Raw genomic sequence first — 18,399 nt, 5'->3', positions numbered from 1 at the left:
TGGAGAAGTATAGATTGCGGCACTGTGATGTTGGTTTACTACAGCTGGAAAAGTATAGATTGCTGCACTGTGATGTTGGTTTACTACAGCTGGAGGAGTATAGATTGCTGCACTGTGATGTTGGTTTACTACAGCTGGAGGAGTATAGATTGCTGCACTGTGATGTTGGTTTACTACAGCTGGAGAAGTATAGATTGCTGCACTGTGATGTTGGTTTAATACAGCTGGAGAAGTATAGATTGCTGCACTGTGATGTTGGTTTACTACAGCTGGAGAAGTATAGATTGCTGCACTGTGATGTTGGTTTACTACAGCTGAAGAAGTATAGATTGCGGCACTGTGATGTTGGTTTACTACAGCTGGAGGAGTATAGATTGCTGCACTGGGATGTTGGTTTACTACAGCTGGAGAAGTATAGATTGCTGCACTGTGATGTTGGTTTACTACAGCTGGAGAAGTATAGATTGCTGCACTGTGATGTTGGTTTACTACAGCTGGAGGAGTATAGATTGCTGCACTGTGATGTTGGTTTACTACAGCTGGAGAAGTATAGATTGCGGCACTGTGATGTTGGTTTACTACAGCTGGAAAAGTATAGATTGCTGCACTGCGATGTTGGTTTACTACAGCTGGAGAAGTATAGATTGCGGCACTGCGATGTTGGTTTACTACAGCTGGAGAAGTATAGATTGCGGCCCTGCGATGTTGGTTTACTACAGCTTGAAAAGTATAGATTGCGGCACTGTGATGTTGGTTTACTACAGCTGGAGAAGTATAGATTGCGGCACTGTGATGTTGGTTTACTACAGCTGGAAAAGTATAGATTGCGGCACTGTGATGTTGGTTTACTACAGCTGGAGAAGTATAGATTGCTGCACTGTGATGTTGGTTTACTACAGCTGGAGGAGTATAGATTGCTGCACTGGGATGTTGGTTTACTACAGCTGGAGAAGTATAGATTGCGGCACTGTGATGTTGGTTTACTACAGCTGGAGAAGTATAGATTGCTGCACTGTGATGTTGGTTTACTACAGCTGGAGAAGTATAGATTGCTGCACTGTGATGTTGGTTTACTACAGCTGGAGAAGCATAGATTGCGGCACTGTGATGTTGGTTTACTACAGCTGGAGAAGTATAGATTGCTGCACTGTGATGTTGGTTTACTACAGCTGGAGAAGTATAGATTGCTGCACTGTGATGTTGGTTTACTACAGCTGAAGTTGTATAGATTGCGGCACTGTGATGTTGGTTTACTACAGCTGGAGAAGTATAGATTGCTGCACTGTGATTTTGGTTTACTACAGCTGGAGAAGTATAGATTGCTGCACTGTGATGTTGGTTTACTACAGCTGGAAAAGTATAGATTGCTGCACTGTGATGTTGGTTTACTACAGCTGGAGAAGTATAGATTGCTGCACTGTGATGTTGGTTTACTACAGCTGGAAAAGTATAGATTGCTGCACTGTGATGTTGGTTTACTACAGCTGGAGAAGTATAGATTGCGGCACTGTGATGTTGGTTTACTACAGCTAGAGAAGTATAGATTGCGGCACTGTGATGTTGGTTTACTACAGCTTGAAAAGTATAGATTGCGGCACTGTGATGTTGGTTTACTACAGCTGGAGAAGTATAGATTGCTGCACTGTGATGTTGGTTTACTACAGCTGGAGAAGTATAGATTGCTGCACTGTGATGTTGGTTTACTACAGCTGGAGAAGTATAGATTGCTGCACTGTGATGTTGGTTTACTACAGCTGGAGAAGTATAGATTGCTGCACTGTGATGTTGGTTTACTACAGCTGGAGAAGTATAGATTGTGGCACTGTGATGTTGGTTTACTACAGCTGAAGAAGTATAGATTGCTGCACTGTGATGTTGGTTTACTACAGCTGGAGAAGTATAGATTGCTGCACTGTGATGTTGGTTTACTAAAGCTGGAGAAGTATAGATTGCTGCACTGTGATGTTGGTTTACTACAGCTGGAGAAGTATAGATTGCTGCACTGTGATGTTGGTTTACTACAGCTGGAGAAGTATAGATTGCTGCACTGTGATGTTGGTTTACTACAGCTGGAGAAGTATAGATTGCTGCACTGTGATGTTGGTTTACTACAGCTGGAGAAGTATAGATTGCTGCACTGTGATGTTGGTTTACTACAGCTGGAGAAGTATAGATTGCTGCACTGTGATGTTGGTTTACTACAGCTGGAGAAGTATAGATTGCGGCACTGTGATGTTGGTTTACTACAGCTGGAGAAGTATAGATTGCTGCACTGTGATGTTGGTTTACTACAGCTGGAGAAGTATAGATTGCGGCACTGTGATGTTGGTTTACTACAGCTGGAGAAGTATAGATTGCGGCACTGTGATGTTGGTTTACTACAGCTGGAGAAGTATAGATTGCTGCACTGTGATGTTGGTTTACTACAGCTGGAGAAGTATAGATTGCTGCACTGTGATGTTGGTTTACTACAGCTGGAGAAGTATAGATTGCGGCACTGTGATGTTGGTTTACTACAGCTGGAGAAGTATAGATTGAGGCACTGTGATGTTAGTTTACTACAGCTGGAGAAGTATAGATTGCTGCACTGTGATGTTGGTTTACTACAGCTGGAGAAGTATAGATTGCTGCACTGTGATGTTAGTTTACTACAGCTGGAGAAGTATAGATTGCGGCACTGTGATGTTGGTTTACTACAGCTGGAGAAGTATAGATTGAGGCACTGTGATGTTAGTTTACTACAGCTGGAGAAGTATAGATTGCGGCACTGTGATGTTGGTTTACTACAGCTGGAGAAGTATAGATTGAGGCACTGTGATGTTGGTTTACTACAGCTGGAGAAGTATAGATTGCGGCACTGTGATGTTGGTTTACTACAGCTGGAGAAGTATAGATTGAGGCACTGTGATGTTAGTTTACTACAGCTGGAGAAGTATAGATTGCTGCACTGTGATGTTGGTTTACTACAGCTGGAGAAGTATAGATTGCGGCACTGTGATGTTGGTTTACTACAGCTGGAAAAGTATAGATTGCTGCACTGTGATGTTGGTTTACTACAGCTGGAGAAGTATAGATTGCGGCACTGTGATGTTGGTTTACTACAGCTGGAGAAGTATAGATTGCGGCCCTGTGATGTTGGTTTACTACAGCTGGAGAAGTATAGATTGCTGCACTGTGATGTTGGTTTACTACAGCTGGAGGAGTATAGATTGCTGCACTGGGATGTTGGTTTACTACAGCTGGAGAAGTATAGATTGCGGCACTGTGATGTTGGTTTACTACAGCTGGAGAAATATAGATTGCTGCACTGTGATGTTGGTTTACTACAGCTGGAGAAGTATAGATTGCGGCACTGTGATGTTGGTTTACTACAGCTGTAGAAGAATAGATTGCTGCACTGTGATGTTGGTTTACTACAGCTGGAGAAGTATAGATTGCTGCACTGTGATGTTGGTTTACTACAGCTGGAGAAGTATAGATTGCTGCACTGTGATGTTGGTTTACTACAGCTGGAGAAGTATAGATTGCGGCACTGTGATGTTGGTTTACTACAGCTGGAGAAGTATAGATTGCTGCACTGTGATGTTGGTTTACTACAGCTGGAGAAGTATAGATTGTGGCACTGTGATGTTGGTTTACTACAGCTGGAGAAGTATAGATTGCGGCCCTGCGATGTTGGTTTACTACAGCTTGAAAAGTATAGATTGCGGCACTGTGATGTTGGTTTACTACAGCTGGAGAAGTATAGATTGCGGCACTGTGATGTTGGTTTACTACAGCTGGAAAAGTATAGATTGCGGCACTGTGATGTTGGTTTACTACAGCTGGAGAAGTATAGATTGCTGCACTGTGATGTTGGTTTACTACAGCTGGAGGAGTATAGATTGCTGCACTCGGATGTTGGTTTACTACAGCTGGAGAAGTATAGATTGCGGCACTGTGATGTTGGTTTACTACAGCTGGAGAAGTATAGATTGCTGCACTGTGATGTTGGTTTACTACAGCTGGAGAAGTATAGATTGCTGCACTGTGATGTTGGTTTACTACTGCTGGAGAAGTATAGATTGCTGCACTGTGATTTTGGTTTACTACAGCTGGAGAAGTATAGATTGCTGCACTGTGATGTTGGTTTACTACAGCTGGAGAAGCATAGATTGCGGCACTGTGATGTTGGTTTACTACAGCTGGAGAAGTATAGATTGCTGCACTGTGATGTTGGTTTACTACAGCTGGAGAAGTATAGATTGCTGCACTGTGATGTTGGTTTACTACAGCTGAAGTTGTATAGATTGCGGCACTGTGATGTTGGTTTACTACTGCTGGAGAAGTATAGATTGCTGCACTGTGATTTTGGTTTACTACAGCTGGAGAAGTATAGATTGCTGCACTGTGATGTTGGTTTACTACAGCTGGAAAAGTATAGATTGCTGCACTGTGATGTTGGTTTACTACAGCTGGAGAAGTATAGATTGCTGCACTGTGATGTTGGTTTACTACAGCTGGAAAAGTATAGATTGCGGCACTGTGATGTTTGTTTACTACAGCTGGAGAAGTATAGATTGCGGCACTGTGATGTTGGTTTACTACAGCTGGAAAAGTATAGATTGCTGCACTGTGATGTTGGTTTACTACAGCTGGAGGAGTATAGATTGCTGCACTGTGATGTTGGTTTACTACAGCTGGAGGAGTATAGATTGCTGCACTGGGATGTTGGTTTACTACAGCTGGAGAAGTATAGATTGCTGCACTTTGATGTTGGTTTACTACAGCTGGAGAAGTATAGATTGCTGCACTGTGATGTTGGTTTACTACAGCTGGAGAAGTATAGATTGCTGCACTGTGATGTTGGTTTACAACAGCTGGAGAAGTATAGATTGCTGCACTGTGATGTTGGTTTAATACAGCTGGAGAAGTATAGATTGCTGCACTGTGATGTTGGTTTACTACAGCTGGAGAAGTATAGATTGCTGCACTGTGATGTTGGTTTACTACAGCTGAAGAAGTATAGATTGCGGCACTGTGATGTTGGTTTACTACAGCTGGAGGAGTATAGATTGCTGCACTGGGATGTTGGTTTACTACAGCTGGAGAAGTATAGATTGCTGCACTGTGATGTTGGTTTACTACAGCTGGAGAAGTATATATTGCTGCACTGTGATGTTGGTTTACTACAGCTGGAGGAGTATAGATTGCTGCACTGTGATGTTGGTTTACTACAGCTGGAGAAGTATAGATTGCTGCACTGTGATGTTGGTTTACTACAGCTGGAGAAGTATAGATTGCTGCACTGTGATGTTGGTTTACTACAGCTGGAGAAGTATAGATTGCTGCACTGTGATGTTGGTTTACTACAGCTGGAGAAGTATAGATTGCTGCACTGTGATGTTGGTTTACTACAGCTGAAGAAGTATAGATTGCGGCACTGTGATGTTGGTTTACTACAGCTGGAGAAGTATAGATTGCTGCACTGTGATGTTGGTTTACTACAGCTGAAGAAGTATAGATTGCTGCACTGTGATGTTGGTTTGCTACAGCTGGAGAAGTATAGATTGCTGCACTGTGATGTTGGTTTACTACAGCTGGAGAAGTATAGATTGCTGCACTGTGATGTTGGTTTACTACAGCTGGAGAAGTATAGATTGCTGCACTGTGATGTTGGTTTACTACAGCTGGAGAAGTATAGATTGAGGCACTGTGATGTTGGTTTACTACAGCTGGAGAAGTATAGATTGCTGCACTGTGATGTTGGTTTACTACAGCTGGAGAAGTATAGATTGCGGCACTGTGATGTTGGTTTACTACAGCTGGAGAAGTATAGATTGCTGCACTATGATGTTGGTTTACTACAGCTGGAGAAGTATAGATTGCTGCACTGTGATGTTGGTTTACTACAGCTGGAGAAGTATAGATTGCTGCACTGTGATGTTGGTTTACTACAGCTGGAGAAGTATAGATTGCTGCACTGTGATGTTGGTTTACTACAGCTGGAGAAGTATAGATTGCTGCACTGTGATGTTGGTTTACTACAGCTGGAGAAGTATAGATTGCTGCACTGTGATGTTGGTTTACTACAGCTGGAGAAGTATAGATTGCTGCACTGTGATGTTGGTTTACTACAGCTGGAGAAGTATAGATTGCGGCACTGTGATGTTGGTTTACTACAGCTGGAGAAGTATAGATTGCGGAACTGTGATGTTGGTTTACTACAGCTGGAGAAGTATAGATTGCTGCACTGTGATGTTGGTTTACTACAGCTGGAGAAGTATAGATTGCTGCACTGTGATGTTAGTTTACTACAGCTGGAGAAGTATAGATTGCGGCACTGTGATGTTGGTTTACTACAGCTGGAGAAGTATAGATTGAGGCACTGTGATGTTGGTTTACTACAGCTGGAAAAGTATAGATTGCTGCACTGTGATGTTGGTTTACTACAGCTGGAGAAGTATAGATTGTGGCACTGTGATGTTGGTTTACTACAGCTGGAGAAGTATAGATTGCTGCACTGTGATGTTGGTTTACTACAGCTGGAGAAGTATAGATTGCTGCACTGTGATGTTGGTTTACTACAGCTGGAGAAGTATAGATTGCTGCACTGTGATGTTGGTTTACTACAGCTGGAGAAGTATAGATTGCGGCACTGTGATGTTGGTTTACTACAGCTGGAGAAGTATAGATTGCTGCACTGTGATGTTGGTTTACTACAGCTGGAGAAGTATAGATTGCTGCACTGTGATGTTGGTTTACTACAGCTGGAGAAGTATAGATTGCTGCACTGTGATGTTGGTTTACTACAGCTGGAGAAGTATAGATTGCTGCACTGTGATGTTGGTTTACTACAGCTGGAGAAGTATAGATTGCTGCACTGTGATGTTGGTTTACTACAGCTGGAGAAGTATAGATTGCTGCACTGTGATGTTGGTTTACTACAGCTGGAGAAGTATAGATTGCTGCACTGTGATGTTGGTTTACTACAGCTGGAGAAGTATAGATTGCTGCACTGTGATGTTGGTTTACTACAGCTGGAGAAGTATAGATTGCTGCACTGTGATGTTGGTTTACTACAGCTGGAGAAGTATAGATTGCTGCACTGTGATGTTGGTTTACTACAGCTGGAGAAGTATAGATTGCGGCACTGTGATGTTGGTTTACTACAGCTGGAGAAGTATAGATTGCGGCACTGTGATGTTGGTTTACTACAGCTGGAGAAGTATAGATTGCTGCACTGTGATGTTGGTTTACTACAGCTGGAGAAGTATAGATTGCTGCACTGTGATGTTGGTTTACTACAGCTGAAGAAGTATAGATTGCGGCACTGTGATGTTGGTTTACTACAGCTGGAGAAGTATAGATTGAGGCACTGTGATGTTAGTTTACTACAGCTGGAGAAGTATAGATTGCTGCACTGTGATGTTGGTTTACTACAGCTGGAGAAGTATAGATTGCTGCACTGTGATGTTAGTTTACTACAGCTGGAGAAGTATAGATTGCGGCACTGTGATGTTGGTTTACTACAGCTGGAGAAGTATAGATTGAGGCACTGTGATGTTAGTTTACTACAGCTGGAGAAGTATAGATTGCTGCACTGTGATGTTGGTTTACTACAGCTGGAGAAGTATAGATTGCGGCACTGTGATGTTGGTTTACTACAGCTGTAGAAGTATAGATTGCTGCACTGTGATGTTGGTTTACTACAGCTGGAGAAGTATAGATTGCTGCACTGTGATGTTGGTTTACTACAGCTGGAGAAGTATAGATTGCTGCACTGTGATGTTGGTTTACTACAGCTGGAGAAGTATAGATTGCGGCACTGTGATGTTGGTTTACTACAGCTGGAAAAGTATAGATTGCTGCACTGTGATGTTGGTTTACTACAGCTGGAGAAGTATAGATTGTGGCACTGTGATGTTGGTTTACTACAGCTGGAGAAGTATAGATTGCGGCCCTGCGATGTTGGTTTACTACAGCTTGAAAAGTATAGATTGCGGCACTGTGATGTTGGTTTACTACAGCTGGAGAAGTATAGATTGCGGCACTGTGATGTTGGTTTACTACAGCTGGAAAAGTATAGATTGCGGCACTGTGATGTTGGTTTACTACAGCTGGAGAAGTATAGATTGCTGCACTGTGATGTTTGTTTACTACAGCTGGAGAAGCATAGATTGCGGCACTGTGATGTTGGTTTACTACAGCTGGAGAAGTATAGATTGCTGCACTGTGATGTTGGTTTACTACAGCTGGAGAAGTATAGATTGCTGCACTGTGATGTTGGTTTACTACAGCTGAAGTTGTATAGATTGCGGCACTGTGATGTTGGTTTACTACTGCTGGAGAAGTATAGATTGCTGCACTGTGATTTTGGTTTACTACAGCTGGAGAAGTATAGATTGCTGCACTGTGATGTTGGTTTACTACAGCTGGAAAAGTATAGATTGCTGCACTGTGATGTTGGTTTACTACAGCTGGAGAAGTATAGATTGCTGCACTGTGATGTTGGTTTACTACAGCTGGAAAAGTATAGATTGCTGCACTGTGATGTTGGTTTACTACAGCTGGAGAAGTATAGATTGCGGCACTGTGATGTTGGTTTACTACAGCTAGAGAAGTATAGATTGCGGCCCTGTGATGTTGGTTTACTACAGCTTGAAAAGTATAGATTGCGGCACTGTGATGTTGGTTTACTACAGCTGGAGAAGTATAGATTGCGGCACTGTGATGTTGGTTTACTACAGCTGGAAAAGTATAGATTGCTGCACTGTGATGTTGGTTTACTACAGCTGAAGGAGTATAGATTGCTGCACTGGGATGTTGGTTTACTACAGCTGGAGGAGTATAGATTGCTGCACTGTGATGTTGGTTTACTACAGCTGGAGAAGTATAGATTGCTGCACTGTGATGTTGGTTTACAACAGCTGGAGAAGTATAGATTGCTGCACTGTGATGTTGGTTTAATACAGCTGGAGAAGTATAGATTGCTGCACTGTGATGTTGGTTTACTACAGCTGGAGAAGTATAGATTGCTGCACTGTGATGTTGGTTTACTACAGCTGAAGAAGTATAGATTGCGGCACTGTGATGTTGGTTTACTACAGCTGGAGGAGTATAGATTGCTGCACTGGGATGTTGGTTTACTACAGCTGGAGAAGTATAGATTGCTGCACTGTGATGTTGGTTTACTACAGCTGGAGAAGTATATATTGCTGCACTGTGATGTTGGTTTACTACAGCTGGAGAAGTATAGATTGCGGCACTGTGATGTTGGTTTACTACAGCTGGAGGAGTATAGATTGCTGCACTGTGATGTTGGTTTACTACAGCTGGAGAAGTATAGATTGCTGCACTGTGATGTTGGTTTACTACAGCTGGAGAAGTATAGATTGCTGCACTGTGATGTTGGTTTACTACAGCTGGAGAAGTATAGATTGCTGCACTGTGATGTTGGTTTACTACAGCTGGAAAAGTATAGATTGCTGCACTGTGATGTTGGTTTACTACAGCTGAAGAAGTATAGATTGCGGCACTGTGATGTTGGTTTACTACAGCTGGAGAAGTATAGATTGCTGCACTGTGATGTTGGTTTACTACAGCTGGAGAAGTATAGATTGCTGCACTGTGATGTTGGTTTGCTACAGCTGGAGAAGTATAGATTGCTGCACTGTGATGTTGGTTTACTACAGCTGGAGAAGTATAGATTGCCGCACTTTGATGTTGGTTTACTACAGCTGGAGAAGTATACATTGCGGCACTGTGATGTTGGTTTACTACAGCTTGAGAAGTATAGGTTGAGGCACTGTGATGTTGGTTTACTACAGCTGGAGAAGTATAGATTGCTGCACTGTGATGTTGGTTTACTACAGCTGGAGAAGTATAGATTGCGGCACTGTGATGTTGGTTTACTACAGCTGGAGAAGTATAGATTGCTGCACTGTGATGTTGGTTTACTACAGCTGGAGAAGTATAGATTGCGGCACTGTGATGTTGGTTTACTACAGCTGGAGAAGTATAGATTGCTGCACTGTGATGTTGGTTTACTACAGCTGGAGAAGTATAGATTGCTGCACTGTGATGTTGGTTTACTACAGCTGGAGAAGTATAGATTGCTGCACTGTGATGTTGGTTTACTACAGCTGGAGAAGTATAGATTGCGGCACTGTGATGTTGGTTTACTACAGCTGGAGAAGTATAGATTGCTGCACTGTGATGTTGGTTTACTACAGCTGGAGAAGTATAGATTGCTGCACTGTGATGTTGGTTTACTACAGCTGGAGAAGTATAGATTGCTGCACTGTGATGTTGGTTTACTACAGCTGGAGAAGTATAGATTGCTGCACTGTGATGTTGGTTTACTACAGCTGGAGAAGTATAGATTGCTGCACTGTGATGTTGGTTTACTACAGCTGGAGAAGTATAGATTGCTGCACTGTGATGTTGGTTTACTACAGCTGGAGAAGTATAGATTGCTGCACTGTGATGTTGGTTTACTACAGCTGGAGAAGTATAGATTGCTGCACTGTGATGTTGGTTTACTACAGCTGGAGAAGTATAGATTGCTGCACTGTGATGTTGGTTTACTACAGCTGGAGAAGTATAGATTGCGGCACTGTGATGTTGGTTTACTACAGTTGGAGAAGTATAGATTGCTGCACTGTGATGTTGGTTTACTACAGCTGGAGAAGTATAGATTGCGGCACTGTGATGTTGGTTTACTACAGCTGGAGAAGTATAGATTGCGGCACTGTGATGTTGGTTTACTACAGCTGGAGAAGTATAGATTGCTGCACTGTGATGTTGGTTTACTACAGCTGGAGAAGTATAGATTGCTGCACTGTGATGTTGGTTTACTACAGCTGGAGAAGTATAGATTGCGGCACTGTGATGTTGGTTTACTACAGCTGGAGAAGTATAGATTGAGGCACTGTGATGTTAGTTTACTACAGCTGGAGAAGTATAGATTGCTGCACTGTGATGTTGGTTTACTACAGCTGGAGAAGTATAGATTGCTGCACTGTGATGTTAGTTTACTACAGCTGGAGAAGTATAGATTGCGGCACTGTGATGTTGGTTTACTACAGCTGGAGAAGTATAGATTGAGGCACTGTGATGTTAGTTTACTACAGCTGGAGAAGTATAGATTGCGGCACTGTGATGTTGGTTTACTACAGCTGGAGAAGTATAGATTGAGGCACTGTGATGTTAGTTTACTACAGCTGGAGAAGTATAGATTGCGGCACTGTGATGTTGGTTTACTACAGCTGGAGAAGTATAGATTGAGGCACTGTGATGTTAGTTTACTACAGCTGGAGAAGTATAGATTGCTGCACTGTGATGTTGGTTTACTACAGCTGGAGAAGTATAGATTGCTGCACTGTGATGTTGGTTTACTACAGCTGGAGAAGTATAGATTGTGGCACTGTGATGTTGGTTTACTACAGCTGGAGAAGTATACATTGCGGCACTGTGATGTTGGTTTACTACAGTTGGAGAAGTATAGGTTGAGGCACTGTGATGTTGGTTTACTACAGCTGGAGAAGTATAGATTGCTGCACTGTGATGTTGGTTTACTATAGCTGGAGAAGTATAAATTGCTGCACTGTGATGTTGGCTTACTACAGCTGGAGAAGTATAGATTGCCGCACTTTGATGTTGGTTTACTACAGCTGGAGAAGTATACATTGCGGCACTGTGATGTTGGTTTACTACAGTTGGAGAAGTATAGGTTGAGGCACTGTGATGTTGGTTTACTACAGTTGGAGAAGTATAGGTTGAGGCACTGTGATGTTGGTTTACTACAGCTGGAGAAGTATAGATTGCTGCACTGTGATGTTGGTTTACTACAGCTGGAGAAGTATAAATTGCTGCACTGTGATGTTGGCTTACTACAGCTGGAGAAGTATAGATTGCGGCACTGTGATGTTGGTTTACTACAGCTGGAGAAGTATAGATTGCTGCACTGTGATGTTTGTTTACTACAGCTGGAGAAGTATAGATTGCGGCACTGTGATGTTGGTTTACTACAGCTGGAGAAGTATAGATTGCTGCACTGTGATGTTGGTTTACTACAGCTGGAGAAGTATAGATTGCTGCACTGTGATGTTGGTTTACTACAGCTGGAGAAGTATAGATTGCGGCACTGTGATGTTGGTTTACTACAGCTGGAGAAGTATAGATTGAGGCACTGTGATGTTAGTTTACTACAGCTGGAGAAGTATAGATTGCTGCACTGTGATGTTGGTTTACTACAGCTGGAGAAGTATAGATTGCTGCACTGTGATGTTAGTTTACTACAGCTGGAGAAGTATAGATTGCGGCACTGTGATGTTGGTTTACTACAGCTGGAGAAGTATAGATTGAGGCACTGTGATGTTAGTTTACTACAGCTGGAGAAGTATAGATTGCGGCACTGTGATGTTGGTTTACTACAGCTGGAGAAGTATAGATTGAGGCACTGTGATGTTAGTTTACTACAGCTGGAGAAGTATAGATTGCGGCACTATGATGTTGGTTTACTACAGCTGGAGAAGTATAGATTGAGGCACTGTGATGTTAGTTTACTACAGCTGGAGAAGTATAGATTGCTGCACTGTGATGTTGGTTTACTACAGCTGGAGAAGTATAGATTGCTGCACTGTGATGTTGGTTTACTACAGCTGGAGAAGTATAGATTGTGGCACTGTGATGTTGGTTTACTACAGCTGGAGAAGTATACATTGCGGCACTGTGATGTTGGTTTACTACAGTTGGAGAAGTATAGGTTGAGGCACTGTGATGTTGGTTTACTACAGCTGGAGAAGTATAGATTGCTGCACTGTGATGTTGGTTTACTATAGCTGGAGAAGTATAAATTGCTGCACTGTGATGTTGGCTTACTACAGCTGGAGAAGTATAGATTGCCGCACTTTGATGTTGGTTTACTACAGCTGGAGAAGTATACATTGCGGCACTGTGATGTTGGTTTACTACAGTTGGAGAAGTATAGGTTGAGGCACTGTGATGTTGGTTTACTACAGTTGGAGAAGTATAGGTTGAGGCACTGTGATGTTGGTTTACTACAGCTGGAGAAGTATAGATTGCTGCACTGTGATGTTGGTTTACTACAGCTGGAGAAGTATAAATTGCTGCACTGTGATGTTGGCTTACTACAGCTGGAGAAGTATAGATTGCGGCACTGTGATGTTGGTTTACTACAGCTGGAGAAGTATAGATTGCTGCACTGTGATGTTTGTTTACTACAGCTGGAGAAGTAGAGGTTGAGGCACTGTGATGTTGGTTTACTACAGCTGGAGAAGTATAGATTGCTGCACTGTGATGTTGGTTTACTACAGCTGGAGAAGTATAGATTGTGGCACTGTGATGTTGGTTTACTACAGCTGGAGAAGTATACATTGCGGCACTGTGATGTTGGTTTACTACAGTTGGAGAAGTATAGGTTGAGGCACTGTGATGTTGGTTTACTACAGCTGGAGAAGTATAGATTGCTGCACTGTGATGTTGGTTTACTATAGCTGGAGAAGTATAAATTGCTGCACTGTGATGTTGGCTTACTACAGCTGGAGAAGTATAGATTGCCGCACTTTGATGTTGGTTTACTACAGCTGGAGAAGTATACATTGCGGCACTGTGATGTTGGTTTACTACAGTTGGAGAAGTATAGGTTGAGGCACTGTGATGTTGGTTTACTACAGTTGGAGAAGTATAGGTTGAGGCACTGTGATGTTGGTTTACTACAGCTGGAGAAGTATAGATTGCTGCACTGTGATGTTGGTTTACTACAGCTGGAGAAGTATAAATTGCTGCACTGTGATGTTGGCTTACTACAGCTGGAGAAGTATAGATTGCGGCACTGTGATGTTGGTTTACTACAGCTGGAGAAGTATAGATTGCTGCACTGTGATGTTTGTTTACTACAGCTGGAGAAGTAGAGGTTGAGGCACTGTGATGTTGGTTTACTACAGCTGGAAAAGTATAGATTGCTGCACTGGGATGTTGGTTTACTACAGCTGGAGAAGTATAGATTGCGGCACTGTGATGTTGGTTTACTACAGCTGGAGAAGTATAGATTGCTGCACTATGATGTTGGTTTACTACAGCTGGAGAAGTATAGATTGCTGCACTGTGATGTTGGTTTACTACAGCTGGAGAAGTATAGATTGCTGCACTGTGATGTTGGTTTACTACAGCTGGAGAAGTATAGATTGCGGCACTGTGATGTTGGTTTACTACAGCTGGAGAAGTATAGATTGCGGCCCTGTGATGTTGGTTTACTACAGCTGGAGAAGTATAGATTGCTGCACTGTGATGTTGGTTTACTACAGCTGGAGAAGTATAGATTGCTGCACTGTGATGTTGGTTTACTACAGCTGGAGAAGTATAGATTGCTGCACTGTGATGTTGGTTTACTACAGCTGGAGAAGTATATATTGCCGCACTTTGATGTTGGTTTACTACAGCTGGAGAAGTATAGATTGGTGCACTGTGATGTTGGTTTACTACAGCTGTAGAAGTATAGATTGCTGCACTGTGATGTTGGTTTACTACAGCTGGAGAAGTATATATTGGTGCATTGTGGTGTTGTTTTGTCACTGGTATTTGGCTGAAGTTTTTTGGAGTAATATAGTTGCGGCATGGTGGTATTTGGCTTTGCATGGTAGCATGTGTTTTTCGGTGAGGCCCCAGCACCCGCATGGGTTGGCTGGTAAAGCCCCAGTCAGTAAAGTTTGAGTAGCCCTGTTTCAATGTATATTTTCACTGTTCTTTAATTCTCTAAGGCATCCAAAAGGGGCATGGAGCCAATTTTTGTGGGCATGGTAGTGGGTAAACATGGCTTGAGATATGTCACTACTTGGGTGAAACCTTATCTGGTCTGCACTGCACATGTTGTATTATGATTGAATAATAACCATTTACTTTTATCTGTAATTTAAAGGGGTATTCCAGGGATTTTTTTTAGTTGACTATGCTACATGGGCTGTAAAATTAGTGTAGTTTATAAAATTGTTTCTGTACCTGTGTGTGACAGTTTTCTCGCAATACTTCTGTGATTATCGCCCCAATATTTATTTTAAACAGCATGCAAAATAACTCAGGTCTCAGGTTTTCCCAGGTTCCAGTGCGTCGAGACCTGAAATCACTAGTCAGCTGATGACAGGGAGCCTGTCTGCTTCAATGGGTGGAGCGACCGCTGAGTGGGAGAGAGATCATTTTGCAACAGCTGTAGGCACCCTGGTTAGAAAACTCTGGTCTATTGAATGGCTGATGTGTGGGAGGGAGGAAAGTGACCTCAAACTTACAAGCATGGGGGAACTATGGGATGTGTAGTTTGAGAACAAAATCCAACAGGAAACACCCTGTTCACAAAAAGATAGCCCCATCCTTATGGTAATCTCATAACATTGCCATTTAGCCCCAAGACAAGCGCAGATCCTTCCTAAGCATGTCCATTACTGTCTGCCAGGTACATACTCACCTCATGGTGGATAATCCCTTTAAGCTCCAGTTCTATAGAATTAATTTATACGGTTGCATTTTATAAAACCTGAATCATTACATCTAAATAAAATGTTAATATTGAGTTGGACAGATATCAAATTCCAGAGAGCCCATCATTTGGTCTGTGGTTATGATTTATAGCAAAGTTATAAGTAACACATCTATAGGCCCTATAATTATCCATATAACACTTTACCAGCACAATAACTGCATGTTACACTAATTTAATATGTATAAATGTGTATTTAGTAATTTATTATGTGTAAATACTAACTAATTTTTTGTAATATTGGTCAAATATTGCCATGCAAACAGAGAACATACTATGAATAATGAATGTGAATTTCTATGAATGTGAAATAATTGGCCACAATTCCCACCAATTGTTCTCTTGTAAAACCCCACCGGAGAATCAGCTCAATTTCATCACGTAAAATATAATGAGGTCTTTGATATGTGAATAACAAATGTTATGATGCACACTGTAAGTTCAACTTCTAAAGATACGATTATGTATTGTCGTTCCCCGATGACCCAGAGCTCTTCAGTTCTCTGCAATATATATGCATTGGCAGTGATATTTATTGTTCTCGGCATTTATTAAGGCAGTAATTGGGAAATCCCACTTTAAATTTGATTTCAGCTCTCCTGTCTGTAAGGGTATATGTAAAATGGCTGTCAGGGAAATGAAGCCTAGGCAGAAGACGTTTGAGATGGTCACAGAAAAAAAGCTTTCAAACCTATGAATGTTAGATACCTGGGTCAGAGCATCTCCAATATATCAGGACTGGAGGTTATGCCTCGTATTCAGTGGTTAGTACCAACAAAAAGTGGTCGAAGTAAGGCAAAGTTTCCACTTCTTTTTCCCACCAGGAAACACCAAGAAATAACACCAAAAAACTGCCACAGCTTTTGCCCCCCAAAAAAACAAGTGGAAACGTAGTCTTAGAGCAATTGGTAAACCAATGACAGGCTCATGAGTGCCTTAGGCTCACCAAAGCAGAACAGTGCCTCTGTTCTGATCTCAAAAAAGAGCTGCTGTAAATCAAATTGCTGGAAAAGCTAAAGGGGTATTTCCATTTTAACATTTATAGTATATGCCATAAATATATATATATATATATATATATATATATATATAAAACTCAATGAGGGACATGTATCACAGATTTCACCCCTGTTTTGTGTTAAAAATTTTGCGCAAAAGTTTGCACAAGCTGTTTTTTTGTGTCTTTTTGCACACATTCTGGTGGAGCATTTCCTCCAGATGTGTATATTTCGGTGTACCTTGGAGTGACATATTTAGCACGCACAAATTTATTAACTGCGTACATTTCATATACCTGCAGAAATCGCAATGACCATATTTTAAACGCAAATATAAGCCATCTTGGACTTCATGTAGCAAGATGCTCTAAATCATCGATTCCATTTTTCAAAGAGTAGAGATATGAGGAGATTACTATATTTGCCTGCAATTTATGAAACTCTTTGCGCTTGATTGATAAATTTAGCGCTTCTGCGCATAATTTAGAATCTGGCAAAAGGGGTAAACTGCTTCTACCAGAAACAAATAATGATACATGTCCCCCAATGTGTGTGTATGTATGTGTGTATGTTCCAGCATCATGTCCAAACGGCTAAAGATATTAACATGAAACTTGACACACATGTTACTTATATGACAACAAACAAGGTATAGGTGATTTAACCCTTACTCACCCCCATTTGCCAGGGTCGGGGTTTTTGTTTAAAGTCCCATACAAGTCTATGGGCAATATATGTTACTGCATAACTTCCAAACGGCTGGAGATATTTCGATAATACTTGGTCACATGTTACTTATATGTCCACTTAAAATATAGGATAGTTAATTTAACCCTTAACTACCCCCATTTGTGAGGGTCGGGGTTTTTGTTTAATGTCCCATGCAAATCAATGGGAAATGTATGTTCCCACATAACTTCCGTACGGCTGGAGATATTTCAATAATACCTGGTACACATATTACTTATATGTTAAATGAAAAGATATGATAGTTAAGTTAACCCTTACTTACACCCTTACATAAAAGATGGGTTTTTGTTTCCCATCTTTTCCTGGAAGTCCCATGCGAGTATATGGGACTTCTAGTACCTTACTCCACGAGCTCCGCTCTGCATCTCCGGGTGAATGTGGCAATCCGGCTTGCAAGCCACACCCCATCTCACAAAGAGAGGAGATCGGGATAAGAGGTCGGGATAGGAGGTCGAGATATGAGGATGAGATAGGAGGTCGGGATATGAGGACGGGATATGAGGTCAAGATAGAAGGTCAGGATATGAGGTCGAGTTATGAGGTCAGGATATGAGGACAGGATATGAGGCCAAGATAGGAGGACAGGATAGAAAGTCGGGATATAAGGTCGGAATATGAGGTTGGGATATGAGGACGGGATATGAGGTTGAGATATGAGGATGGGATATGAGGTCGGGATATGAGGATGGGATATGAGGACAGGATATGAGGTTGAGATATGAGGAAGGGATATGAGGTTGAGATAGGAGGACAAGATAGGAGGATGGGATATGAGGTCAAGATATGAGGATGGCATGTGAGGACGGGATATGAGGACAGGATAGGAGGTCGAGATATGAGGTTGAGATATGAGGTCGGATATGAGGTCAGGATATGAGGACGGGATATGAGGACGGGATAGGAGGTCAAGATATTAGGTCAAGATATGAGGACGGGATAGGAGGTCGGAATATGAGGTTGAGATATTAGGACAGGATGAGGACGGGATAGGAGGTCGAGATATGAGGTCGGCATATGAGGACGGGATATGAGGATGGGATATGAGGTCTGGATATGAGGACAGGATATGAGATTGAGATATGAGGACGGGATATGGGTTTGGGATATGACAACAATATA

This window comes from Hyla sarda, chromosome 1 (genome assembly GCF_029499605.1).
Source record: "Hyla sarda isolate aHylSar1 chromosome 1, aHylSar1.hap1, whole genome shotgun sequence".
NCBI classification, from domain to species: Eukaryota; Metazoa; Chordata; class Amphibia; order Anura; family Hylidae; genus Hyla; species Hyla sarda.
This window is presented reverse-complemented; position numbering follows the sequence as displayed.